The sequence below is a fragment of the Cervus canadensis genome, chromosome 23 (assembly GCF_019320065.1).
Source record: "Cervus canadensis isolate Bull #8, Minnesota chromosome 23, ASM1932006v1, whole genome shotgun sequence".
Lineage (NCBI taxonomy): Eukaryota > Metazoa > Chordata > Mammalia > Artiodactyla > Cervidae > Cervus > Cervus canadensis.
In genome coordinates this window covers 38,086,437-38,099,344 of record NC_057408.1, presented here as the reverse complement: position 1 = coordinate 38,099,344, position 12,908 = coordinate 38,086,437, and the positions used below count along the sequence as shown (strand labels likewise).

The 12,908-nt window shown below is 39.8% G+C and overlaps 1 pseudogene; it reads right to left on the bottom strand.

The window, feature by feature from the left end:
- Nucleotides 1–5,497: 5,497 nt before the first annotated feature.
- Nucleotides 5,498–12,174, bottom strand: LOC122425543 (annotated as a pseudogene).
- Between the last annotated feature and the right edge of the window lie 734 nt (nucleotides 12,175–12,908).

Genomic DNA, 12,908 nt, shown 5'->3' with positions numbered 1-12,908 from the left:
GAACAACAAATTTCTCCCCCAGCCTTATTAAAGTCGGAAAATTTAGGGGTTGGGTACAAGTGTGGGCATATTTTAAAGAGCCTCAGGTCATTATAATTTGCATCCTAAATTGAAACACTGCCTCCAAAAGAAGGTGAAATGCAAACAGATTAGTATTTTTGAACCCCTGGTGCAGAGGTTAAGTTAATCATGCTCCTTAATTCACACCACATTAAATATTCCCCTGTTTTATTCATTTATTAATTTACGTATTCCTTTATTGTCTTCCCATAATCCCATTTTCCATTCTTCCCAACCGTCCTATTGTTTTTAATGCATACCCTTTTAGTTGTATTTTTATGAGCTATTGTGTATGCCTGTAATTTTAATTTGTTTAAAAGGCATTGTGTTTGATAATTACTAATTATAATAATTATAATATTTTAGGCAGTTATGGTCTTATAAACTATCAATATAATGATTAACATCAAAATGAAGTTCAAAACAAAAACTATTTTAGAATATTTAGTTTTAGAGAATAGAACTCAACAAGAGAATAGAGATCTTTCACTTTACTAGGCACTAATTGCCGTCTATGGGGTTGCACAGAGTCGGACACTACTGAAGCAACTTAGCAGCAGAAGAACTTTCAAGATAACTCTTTCTCTGAATGATTAACTCCTTTTATTTTGGAAGGCATGCAGACCACTGAAATTTCATTCTTCTTCTGAATTTTTAATTTGAATATTATAGGACTTTTTGATTTATTAGTGCCATGCTTTGGACTAATTCTCATGTTTGTACTTAGCATAGCACAGCATACTTTCATGGAATGGTTGTAGGCTCCTGTACTAAATATGAAAATGTTTTTACAAGTGATAGTTTTCTCTGATGCATTGCTTTGCTGAAAAAATTCAGTTTGCAGCCAACAAATTTGTGATCTCTTGAAAACAGCTTTTTTAAAAAGTGGCTCTGTCATTGGACAAGTATCATAATTTGACCTGAAATAACAGCACATATAACTTGTGCATATATACACCAGTAAAAACACACAAGAATGCATTTAAATAAATTGTATCTAAAATATATCTAAATAGTAAAGAATATGTGAAAGCAGGCAAAAAGAATAAAAGATGTAGAAAGACATAAACTCTTTAAATATCTATAAAAGTATGATCTCTCATGAACCCATGTATAATGGTAAGATAAATTCTTCCATCCTTCAGACACCAAAATATCAAGAGCATCTAGCTGCCATTGGAAGAGACAGCTGCTACTTAGCCAGGGAAGCCTTAGGAAACGGCTAAGAGGATCAGCACCAAACTGAACTCCCAACAAAAGGAAAAAGCAATTTTATATATCATTCTATTTGTGAGTTTCTTCTCAAAAAAACCTATGAAACTGAAAACTTAGAATGTCAAGACCATGCTATGATATGATACGGAAGGCTAAACAAAAGAAAAACTTTATATAATATACAACAAAAGCAGACATAGGCATATACATATCTCTCTGGAAACATGGGACTTTTCATTAATGGAAATTGGTATCTTAATTTTGATGGTTTCCCTGGTTTCTCAGTGGTAAAGAATTCACTTGCAGTGCAGGAGATGTGGGTGGGTGCCCTTGCTGGGTTGGGAAGATACCCTGGGGCAGGAAATAGCAACCCACTCCAGTATTCTTGCCTGGGAATTCCCATAAACAGAGGTGCCTGGAGAGCTACAGTCCACAGGGTCACAAGAGTTGGACATGACTTAGTGACTAAAAAACAAGATCTTAATCTTACCCATTTATTACTATTCGTTAATGTTCCTCACTGGTGAAGAAATGAAGATGGTATGCACCTTTGAAACCTGCAGTAATGTTTCACCGGAAAGGTGAGTTAGCTGAATGTGTAGTCACAGCATAGTTATAAGCACACAAATATGCATACATAGACACAGAAGTCATGGTCCATATAAAAGAGTATTTGCGGCAAGATTGAATCTGATGACCCTATTACCAACCTATATATCCTATTATAGAGAAAAAAAGAATAAAGTCTTGCACTAATTCTTAAGGGTATGTGCACCCTAATGTTCATGGAAACATTATTCACAATTGCAGAGATATGGAAGCAACCTAAGCATCTAACAACAGGTAACTGGATAAATAAGGTGTAGTATAAATATATACTACTCAGCAGATCCCACTAGTCTATCCTAAAGATGATCAGTCCTGGGTGTTCATTGGAAGGACTGATGCTGAAGCTGAAACTCCAATACTGTGGCTATCTGATAAGAAGAGCTGACTCATTTGAAAAGACCCTGATGCTGGGAAAGATTGAGGGCAGGAGGAGAAGGGACGACAGAGGTTGAGATGGTTGGATGGTATCACCGACTCAATGGATACAGGTTTGGGTGTACTCCGAGAGTTGGTGATGGACAGGGAGGCCTGGTGTGCTGTGGTTCATTGGGTCGCAAAGAGTCAGACACAACTGAGCAACTGAACTGAACTCAGCATGAATTTTTGCATTTACAGCAACATAGATGGACTTGAAGGGCATTATGCTAAGTGAAATAAGTCAGACAGAGAAAGACAAATACTGTATGATATCACTTATATGTAGAATCTAAAAAAAAATACAATAAACTAGTGAATAGAACAAAATGAAACAGACTCACAGATACAAACTAGTGGTGACCAGTGGGGAGAGGGTAGAGGGGGAAATAACACAGGAGTAGCAGAGTAACAGGTACAAACTATTACGTATAAAATAAACTACAAGGTTATATCTGACAATATAGGGAATATAGCCAATATTTTATAAGTATAATTGGAATATAGCCTTTAAAATTGTGAATTACTGCACTGTGCACCTGTAACTTATGTTGCACAACAACTATACTTCAATTTAGAAAAAGAGCCAAGATATGTAAACAATCTAAGTGTTCACTGATTAACAGATATAAAAATATCACGTGTGTGTACACAAACACACAATGGTATATTATTCAGCCATAATAAAGAAGAAAAAATGAAATACATACATATATAGATAGATATCCTTATACTACATTATTTCACTTGATCCTAGTAACCCTGAAAGATAAACAGCACCAACGTTGAGCATTTCCATGTTAAAAGTAAAGAAACTAAGAGTGAAATAAATCAAACGATTTGCCCAGGGTCCCACAGCTGGGGTCAGTATAAGACACGGAGCCAGACCATCAGAGTCAATGTGACTCTGCTTGCATGTTTTCTCTTATGACTTCAAGCAACCACAGGAAGTCACTGTTTTATGTACATTTACAAAGTAGTTGCTAGTTCTATCTTAGTAATATCATCCTTGAGTATGATACGCACACTGCAAAATAATTGCCCCCAAAGATATCCCTGTCATAATCCTTAGAATTTGTGAATATGTTAACATCACAGGACAAATGGAAATTAAGGTTGCTATGCAACTGACCTTAAAGTTTCAGAGATCATCCAAATTCAGTGAATGAGCCCAGTGAAATCATAAGAATACTTAAAAGTGAAAGAGTAAGGCAGAAAAAGACAATCAGCAGGGAGTTGTGGCTGTGGGAAAATAGATGCAATGTCATTGACTGAAGAAGTTGGAAGGAAACCACCAACCAAGGGATATGCACCACCTCTAGAAGCTGGACAAGGCAAAGAAACAGATTCTCCCCTAAAACCTCCAGAAATGGACCTAGCCCTGCCAACACCTTGATTTTAACCAGTTAGACTCATGTTGGACTTTATCTATAGAACTATAAGATAAATTTGTGCTGTTTATGCTGCAAAGTTGGTGTTAATTTGTTACTGCAGCAATAATGATTAAATATGTAGACCTTATTAGTTTACAATGGCAAATGCTTACTTCTTGTTCAAATATCTGAAGTCAGCAAGTCAGCTGTGGCTCTGATAGGTTCTGTTCAGTTCTTCTCTATTAGTTTTCTCATTTTGGAACCCAGTTCATAGACAACTACTGTCTGGGGCATGTTCTTTTCAAGTAAAGGGTGGGCATAAAAGAAACAAAATACCAATACTAAGTGAGCATATTTGAAGATGTGCTCTGATGTGGAGTTCAGTTGGCCCTTGTATGGTGGACCCAGAATCCATGGATATAGGCGGCCAACTGTATTCATACTACCCATTTTATACAAAGAACTTGAGCATCCTTGGATTTTGATATCTGAGGGAGTCCTGGAACCAACTCCTAGTGGATACAAAGGGACGACTGCATATCACACCTGCTCACATTCCATCAGCCAAAACAAATCACATGACCAAACCAAAAGTAATGGAATGAGAAAGCTATTACTCAGCAGAAATGAAAGGAAAATGTAATTGGTGAATATATAATGTGTCACAGACATAAAGAACAACGTATCTAGGGTATGAGATATAAGCTAAATTTTCCCATTTACCTTTTGCTAAGCTAAAGAAGGGGCTTCTCAGGTGGTTTTGTGGGTAAAGAATCCACTCTAGGGATCTTACCTGGAGAATCCCATCCCATGGACAGAGAAGCCTGGTGGGCTACTGTCCATAGAGTGGCAAAGAGTCAGACACAACTGAAGTGATTGAGAGAACGCACACACATACACACACACACACACACACACACAAAGCTAAAGAAGGTTAAAATAATGTGTTCTGGTGACTTTTCTTTTTTTCATTTTTTTTCTCTTTATTAACTCTTGTTTGGAATGATCTTAGAGGCACTGACTGTCAAAGATGATGAGCAGCTAGAAATTGCCCTCCACACTAAATTTTGGCAGCTTGGCCAACTTTAAATAGATCTCACCAGAAAAAGTTTTTAATAGCAAATGGCGAGAAGGCGAGGGTGGGCTGTTTCGAGAGAACAGCATCGAAACATGTATATTATCTATGGTGAAACAGATCACCAGCCCAGGTTGGATGCATGAGATAAGTGCTTGGGCCTGGTGCACTGGGAAGACCCAGAGGGATCAGGTAGAGAGGGAGGTGGGAGGGGGGATCGGGATGGGGAATACATGTAACTCCATGGCTGATTCATGTCAATGTATGACAAAACCCACTACAATATTGTAAAGTAATTAGCCTCCAACTAATAAAAATAAATGAAAAAAATATATATCAAGTCTATAAAAACAAACAAACAAAAAAATAAGCAGATTAAAAAAAAAAACACTTCAGGTAATATTCTCCTGAGCCTTAAAAATTAAAAAGAAAGGTTGGTGACAGAGATATCCTTAAGAAGAAAAATGGTGAGAACAAAAGTACTGAATCCACATGTACCTTAAATGTTTTAAAGAAAGGATGAACTTTACCATCAAATATGTATGAAAGGAAATGAGACATAAGCTACTTAGAATTTACTTTGGATATAATTATACAATTCCACGGTCTTATGTTTGCCATCAATTGGTCTCCCAACATCCCATTTTCTATCACAATCACTAGAGGCAACAGAGCCTCCAAAGGGTTAAAAGAGGGGACTATCAGTCGCTAGCCAAGGGCTCACTGGACCCACCTCCCTGACTCTTTGTATTTATAGGATTTTATTTACATAGAAGAACTGCAGGAGCTCTGGATGGTAGTAGCTCAGCTGCTGGCAGACTTTAGGGTTCCTTTGATCCTCCTCATTCTGGAAGCTGTAGTCCTTGCTTTGTCTCTAATACAGAGAACAGGCTCAAAAAGTTGTTTTGCAAGCCTTGGCCAACTGGGGATTCCTGTCCTGTAAGTGGGACCGGAGGGAGTCCTGAGTCTGCTTCACCTGATGGGTGAAGAACCTCCTCCACTTCCGTCCAAGGGTAACCAGTTGTCCAAACAAGACAAAGGTCAAGTATCTCAGGCTGTCATTCTCGTCATCAAGCAAAGCCCTGGTCTGGAGGGTGGTATCTATGAAGAAGGAGCTCAGGCCTTTCCCCTGCATCTTGCCCAGGATGATGGTGTCAGGATCTTCATGCTCTCGCGGATGACTTCAGAACTCACCCGGTCATACAGACCATGCACCAGCAGGCCTAGAACAATCTTCGTATATTTTCTCGCCTTGTCCAGGGTCTCACATGCCATGGTTCCCAGGCCTCTCATTGCTATACAATGCTTTTTAACACTGGGATCCCAGGCTGTCTCTGCCAAAATGAAAAACACATTCTTCAGAGGTTCCTGCTTCTGGAGCCTGAGATTCCAAGAGACCTTGGAAAAGAAAGACATCATTGATATCCTTTTCTTCTTGGGCTGGGTGGCGGGGCTGGGCCCGTATTCTTCTCCTCGTCTGGTCCACGGAACTGCGGTCACGTGGTGATGCGGCAGGTGTGGCCGGAGCACAGGTCACCACGCGGCACGCAGAGCTGCTGTTCCCGGGGTAGCAGCCAGATGGGATGACTCGGCTCAATTTTCTCAAAGGTGAATTCCTGAACAGGATGATGAGGCTTCCTCCTCAGAACTCATCCTAGTGAAAGAAGAAGTGATCACTTCCAGGTACATCGCTGTCCTTTAAACAAGCTCGGGGCTGGCCATCAGTTGCATTTTGTCCTTGAAGATGAAACATAGAACAGATCGGCGTTTCATCGCGAGTAGAAAATACATAAGTGAAGTCGCTCAGTCATGTCCGACTCTTTGCGACCCCAAGGACTGTAGCCCCCGAGGCTCCTCTGTCCACAGGATTCTCCAGGCAAGAGTACCGGAGTGGGTTGCCATTTCCTTCTCCAGAGGCTCTTCCCGATCCAGGGATCGAACACGGGTCTCCTGCATTGTAGGCAGACGCTCTACCGTCTGAGCCACCAGGGAAGTCCCTAATAAGACCCTTTCCAGCTATCTGCCCCTGATAGTTGCTAGAGATTCATTACAGGCCATGCTGTTTTACCAACTTTGAAAATTCTTGTGTTAGTTTCCTGTTTCTCCAAGGGCCCAGGGAGAGAGCCTCTGGTGACTATTTTTAATGATTTCTCAGAGACAGAGTGTGAGTGTTTTTTAAAAGAAAAATAGTACAAAAAAATCGCTAGCTACACATGCTTTTATAATCCTGGCTTCCGGATGAAAGTGAACCTACATGTAAATATGGTTCTGCACTTATACTTCCTTTCCCTCTACATAATTTTCACTCAACTCATATTCCCCTGCCAGGTACTGTTGTAAATAGAGGATAGAGTATTTTGCTGCAGAGAAGAATATAACAAACGAGGACAGGGCGAGGGGGATCTTATGAGGTTGATCCAAGGCAATGAATGTTGCAAGTTGTTTCTGGCTCTTTGCAACCCTAAGGACTGTAGCCTGCCAGGCTCCTCTGTCCATGCGATTTCCCAGGCAAGAATACTGGAGTGGGTTGCCATAGTGAATTTAATGTGGTTTTATCTCTGATACCAGCTTCATGGTTTGTAGATTCATTTTCATGGCAGTGCCTCTTTTCCTACACTAACCTGTAACGTCAGGGACTCATACCGTTTGTCTGTCCAGGCCCATGACACCACCCCACCCCACCCAGTCGTCTCTCAACATCCTGCACTCTCTAAAATCTCATTCCTATTTTGTGCTGTCAAACTAATCTGCCCTCTGTCCAGGTTAGTAGGACTTTTTGAAAAACTGTGAATAATTTTTAGTTGGTCTTTTCTCCAGTCTCCTCTTCACCACACTACACGTTCATCAGGACCCGCTACTGGCAGCATGGATCCCTAACGGGTCAGATCTATCCAGATAAAAGTGCAAACATGCTTTCTGGAAAGGATACAATCACGCTTTCACTAGCAAGTCCACCCATAGACACTGATTAAGCTTGCATTCTATTTGAAGTCCTCTGAAATGAGCAGGGGATGCAAAGTCAAAGAAATGCAGATATTTCTCCACATAGATATTTCTCCAAAGAAAATATATAGATAGTAAACAAGCATATGAAAAGATGCCCAACATCACTAATCATTCAAAGCAAAACCACAGTGAGGTATCACACCTCACACCTGTCATAATGGCTATCACCAAAAAGAGGACAAATAACAAATGCTGGTGTGGATGTGGAGAAAAGGGAACCTTAGTACACTGTTAATGGGAATGTAAGTTGGTACAGCCACTGTGAAAAATAGTATGGAGGTTTCTCAAAAAACTAAAAATAGAGCCACCATATGATCCAGCAGTTCCACTCCTGGGTATATATCTGAAGAAAATGAAAACACTAGTTCAAAAAGAAACATGCACCCCAATGTTCTCAGAAGCACCATTTACAATAGCCAAGGCATGGAAGCAACCTAAGTGTCCATCAACAGATGATTGACTTAAGAAGATGGTACATATATACAGTGGAATATCACTCAGACATAAAATATAATGGAATTCTGCCACTTGCAATAAATGTGGATGGATCTAGTGAGTATTATGTTTAGTGAAATAAGTCAGATGGAGCAAGATATAGAATCTATATTGTCACTTATATATGAAATCTAAAAAATAAATGTATTTAACAAAACAGAAACTGACTCACAAATACAGAGAACAAACTTGTGGTTACCAGTGAAGAGAAGATATGGGGAGGCGCAAAATAGGGGTACAGGATTAAGAGATACAAACTATTATGTATAAAGTAGGTAAGCAACAAGGATATATTGTATGGCATGAGAGATTATAGCCACTATTTTGAACTTTAAATGGAGTATAGCCTATTAAAATAGTCACTCACTAGGTTGTACACCTGAACTAATATTGTAAATCAACTATACTTAAAAAAGAAAAGAAAATAGAGAGTATCTGGATCAAGATAGTTCTGATTGATTAACATATAATTAAACATGAAAGAAAGGAAAATTATACATACTTATGTGCAATATCAAATACAACCATGCAAGTGAATAGACCCATATTTATGTGAGAATCATGTTATCAAACTGAGATGAACACAACAGACACACTATAAAATTCTACATGTATACAGTTCTACAAATATACAAGTAAAATGTATCAAAATGTGCAGCTCTGGCTGTGCAAAATACCTTCTTTGAGGAAGGAGATTTGAGTTGCACAAAACAAGCTTAAGTGTCACGATGAAACTGCTGGCTGGGCATCAGGCACAGCGGGCCAAACACCAAGAGCCCAGTTTCCTCCTTCTCCCCTAGATCCTACAAGGAAGGCACAGGGGTGACTTGAATCAGAGGGCTGTGCGCCAGCACTGCTTTTGCTGGCTGTCACACCAGTAGCTGTAACAAGCAGTGGGCTTCCCAGAAGGCACAGCAGTAAAGAATCTGCCGGCCAATACAAGAGATGCAAGAGACGTGGGTTTGATGGCTGAGTTTGGAAGATTCTCCTTGAGGAGGAAATGGCAACCCACTCCAGTATTCTTGCCTGGAGAATCCCATGGACAGAGGAGCCTGGCTGGCTACAGTCCATGAGGTCACAAAGAGTGGGAAATGACTGAACACGCTTCAAACAGTTAAGAAAAACAATTTCGGAAAATTCTTGAATCATCCAGGGCTTTTCAGTACCTTCTATGTGCCAGATAATGTGCCGGTCACTGGGGATATGAATGCAAAGCAAGTTAGGTACGGTCCTGACTTTAAAGGCCAATGAAGAAACTGAAGTTTAGAGAGATTATAGTTTGGAACTTGCCAGAAATCGCACAGCTTGTCAAAGTGGAGGCAAGATTCACACCACTGTCTGACCTTTAAAACTCATTCCCTCAACCGCTTATCCTAGACTGTGATTTCATTCCCTTTTTCACTCTGAAATTTTCTCTCTTGTAAATTTCAGGGCAGCAATTTACATGGGGCAGATCATCCAGCATCTAATGACTATTTCTTTAAATATGAACTGGAGAGACCCTGGAATTGTACATAGTCGCAATTTCGTTGTAACTGATGAACAGTGTGGGGCTGGGTCTGCCAAGCCCTGGCTTGACTGGATGAGTCAGCCCGAGGCTGTCCCACGAAAGCCAGCAATTCTGCAGTGACTTTCCCCATATGGATGGCCCCCCTTAGTCAGCTCTGAGAATGCGGAGGGAGGTCTGGCTTGGCGTTGCAGCAGCAGGCTGGATGGACAAAGGCCTGGGATGGACACAGATGCCCCAGCAATTGTACTGAGCCTATTTCCTGTCATTTCAACCCAGTGTCATGTATTATTCAACTCAGAGTGTATTTTGGAGATTCAATTTGCAGGGTATATGACACACATAGTAAATTGGTGTGTATTATCTCAGTTCATTTGCTGGAGGACAGGTGTTCACATCACAAGAACCAACAGCCCCATCGACAGTAATTGGTGCCTTGGCTGCCAGTCTGAGCCTAGAGGGCAGGGATTAAAAGTGCATGAGAATGAACTAATAATAATTTCCACATGTGGCCCAGTGTGTTTTACTGGAGGCTCCCAAAGAACATTTTAGGCATTCATTCATCCTCACTACCACCCTGCCTGTGCTTGCTATTACTCTCCTGCCAAAGCCAGAAAAACAAAAGCAAAGAAGGGCAGACTCTTCACAGAGGAAAACAATGGCAGGATAGGGATTACACACTCTGGAGGCATAAGTCCTTGTTCTCTCTCCTTGGAATCTCACCGCTTCCATTTTTCCCTCCTTTGTTATTCAGTGTCTTAGCCAGTGTATTAGTAGGAACCCAGACAGGTGAATTCAACTGTGTTCAGGTTAATTAATTTCAAAACGTTTACAAGCCTGCATACTGCACTAAATCACACTCAACACAAATGAAAACAAACAACAACAATATATATATAGTTCTCATAATAGCTACCATATGTTTCAAATGTGTGTAGCATACAAACAATAATTATAACAAGTGACTGAATACACTTTCAGTAACAGGCAGGTTGTGTGGCTAAGTATTTCTGTGTGAACAGAGTTAGTCTGGGTAGAATATAAAGATTTGTGTGAAGTCAAGAAATTCCAGAGCCTAGGTGTTATCTTAACTACACATCTCATGTCATTTCAGAACACTTTGCATGCTAAATTCACTTAAAAATATGAAATTAGAAAACCTTGTCCTTGTGGGTTTTACTAATAATGAGCAGGGAGAAAAATGGAACTTTTGCCCTGGAGCTCTGGTGAAAAGACATAATTAAAAATACTGCACTGGAAAAAAAATGACTTTTACTTCCCAGGTGGCATTTGGTTTCTGCATACTCACAAATAGCCATCTATAACAAAACCAACACACTCAATTAAGCTCCTTCCACTTAAAACAAATGCAGTTTTCTTTATCACCAGTTGAGAGGTTCCAAAGGAAAAATTGAATAAATGGAAAAACAGATTGACTGCCATCTTCTCTTTCCAAGGGTAAGGTGTGCAAACATGAAATAATTCAGTTTTCTAACCTCCGGGAAATTAAATTTGACCAATAACATGATGAAGCTATACAAAATCACAACCCACAGTCATACAGGCTGTACATGGTACAATTTCAGTGCACTTCAACATACCCAAGACTCAAAATGGAAATCCTGGATTTGAGCATGTAGAGTCTCCTATTTTGAGAAAATAAAATGCCTTTTATATTAAATCCAATTTATCTAGATAACTGGTCCAGCATAAGCAGAGTATAAAATTATCTAAAAACCCTTCCTAGGGAGCAAGCAGTTGTTAGCTTTTGTTTCACACAGATAGCAATTTATAATTAACCATCTCTCCCATCATAACATTTTCAATATAGTTCTCATCTTTGTCCAAAATGAAAGTAGAAAGAAAGGAAAAGGAGTCCTCAGATTAGTGCCGCAGTGTGGAAAGATAGTGCACAAAGAGAAGGTCATGGGTCACAACTGGTCATTCGAAAATCTAGAAAGGTATGATTCTTAAGCAACATGTTTTCCAATTTGCTACAAGTTCTTGGATTTCATACCATGGAGAGGTGTGACCACCCTATTTAATGAGCTTCTGCCAAAGTCAGGTTCCATAGAGGAGTAGAATGAAGCTCTATTTGCAGAGTAATTCACATCTGTAGGCCTGGGGCCAGATTGCTAAGGGGAACAAAAAAGGAGTCAAGCCAGAACTCAGTGTCTCTCTAGCGTCATGTTCTGTTCTAGTAACTAAGCCACTGCTTTATTCTGGAGACATGTAGGTCCCATGTTGGCCCCCACCTACTGTACTTTTTGATGTCTCAGACCATCCCTTGAAATTCAGCATGCCTACCTTTCCCTTGCCACAGTCCCGTGCCAGGACCTGCCTGGTTCCTGGATCACAGCCTCTCTTTTGTCACCATAATCTCTGGCTCCATCCAGCCTATCGACACCTGCATTTGTCATCAGAGAAGCCAATTCCCCAGCACAAGAAAGAGGAGCAATCGGGAATATCAAAGCATGTAGCTGAAAGAATCTGTTTATAGTTGCCATATTATGATTGATGTTAATTTCTAACCTTTCTTCCATTCTGTCTTTGCCTTCATCCCACTTTTTGGCGCCTGGAACAAAGGTGATTGTTGAATCTGTTTGTTGAATCCATTTCCTGGCTGCATGTGTCTTTTTGTTGGTCCCCTTCTCTTCTACTCATGAACACATTTATCTTCTACTCATTAAGTCAGCTGGCATGAGTTTGCAAGCATATGTTCACTGGAAGATATTTAAGTGATTGTGACCTTAAACTCAAGAGAAAAAAAAAATCCCTACTCATTTAAAAAAATTTAACATAGTGTGCTAAATGCCTAATAGGTTATCTGAACACCAGATACGTCTTTTTTTTTTTTTTTTTAATTTTTATTTATTTTTTTTTTCAAACTCTCAAATTATTTTTTTTAATTAAAATTTTTTTTTTATTTAATAGAATGAATATACAGAAAAGTAGAAGGAGATAGTGGACCTGAAAATCACCCTGAACCAGTTCAACATAGTTAAGATTTGTACAATTTCTCTCTGATTCCTATACCTGGGCCTTCTTGGGGTAACACAGATTTTAGCTGACCCTGCTTTCTCTGGCATAACCTCTTTCTGGTTTTCTCCAAGGTCAACCCACAGTCACAGATATCAGCTTTTCCTTATGTTCA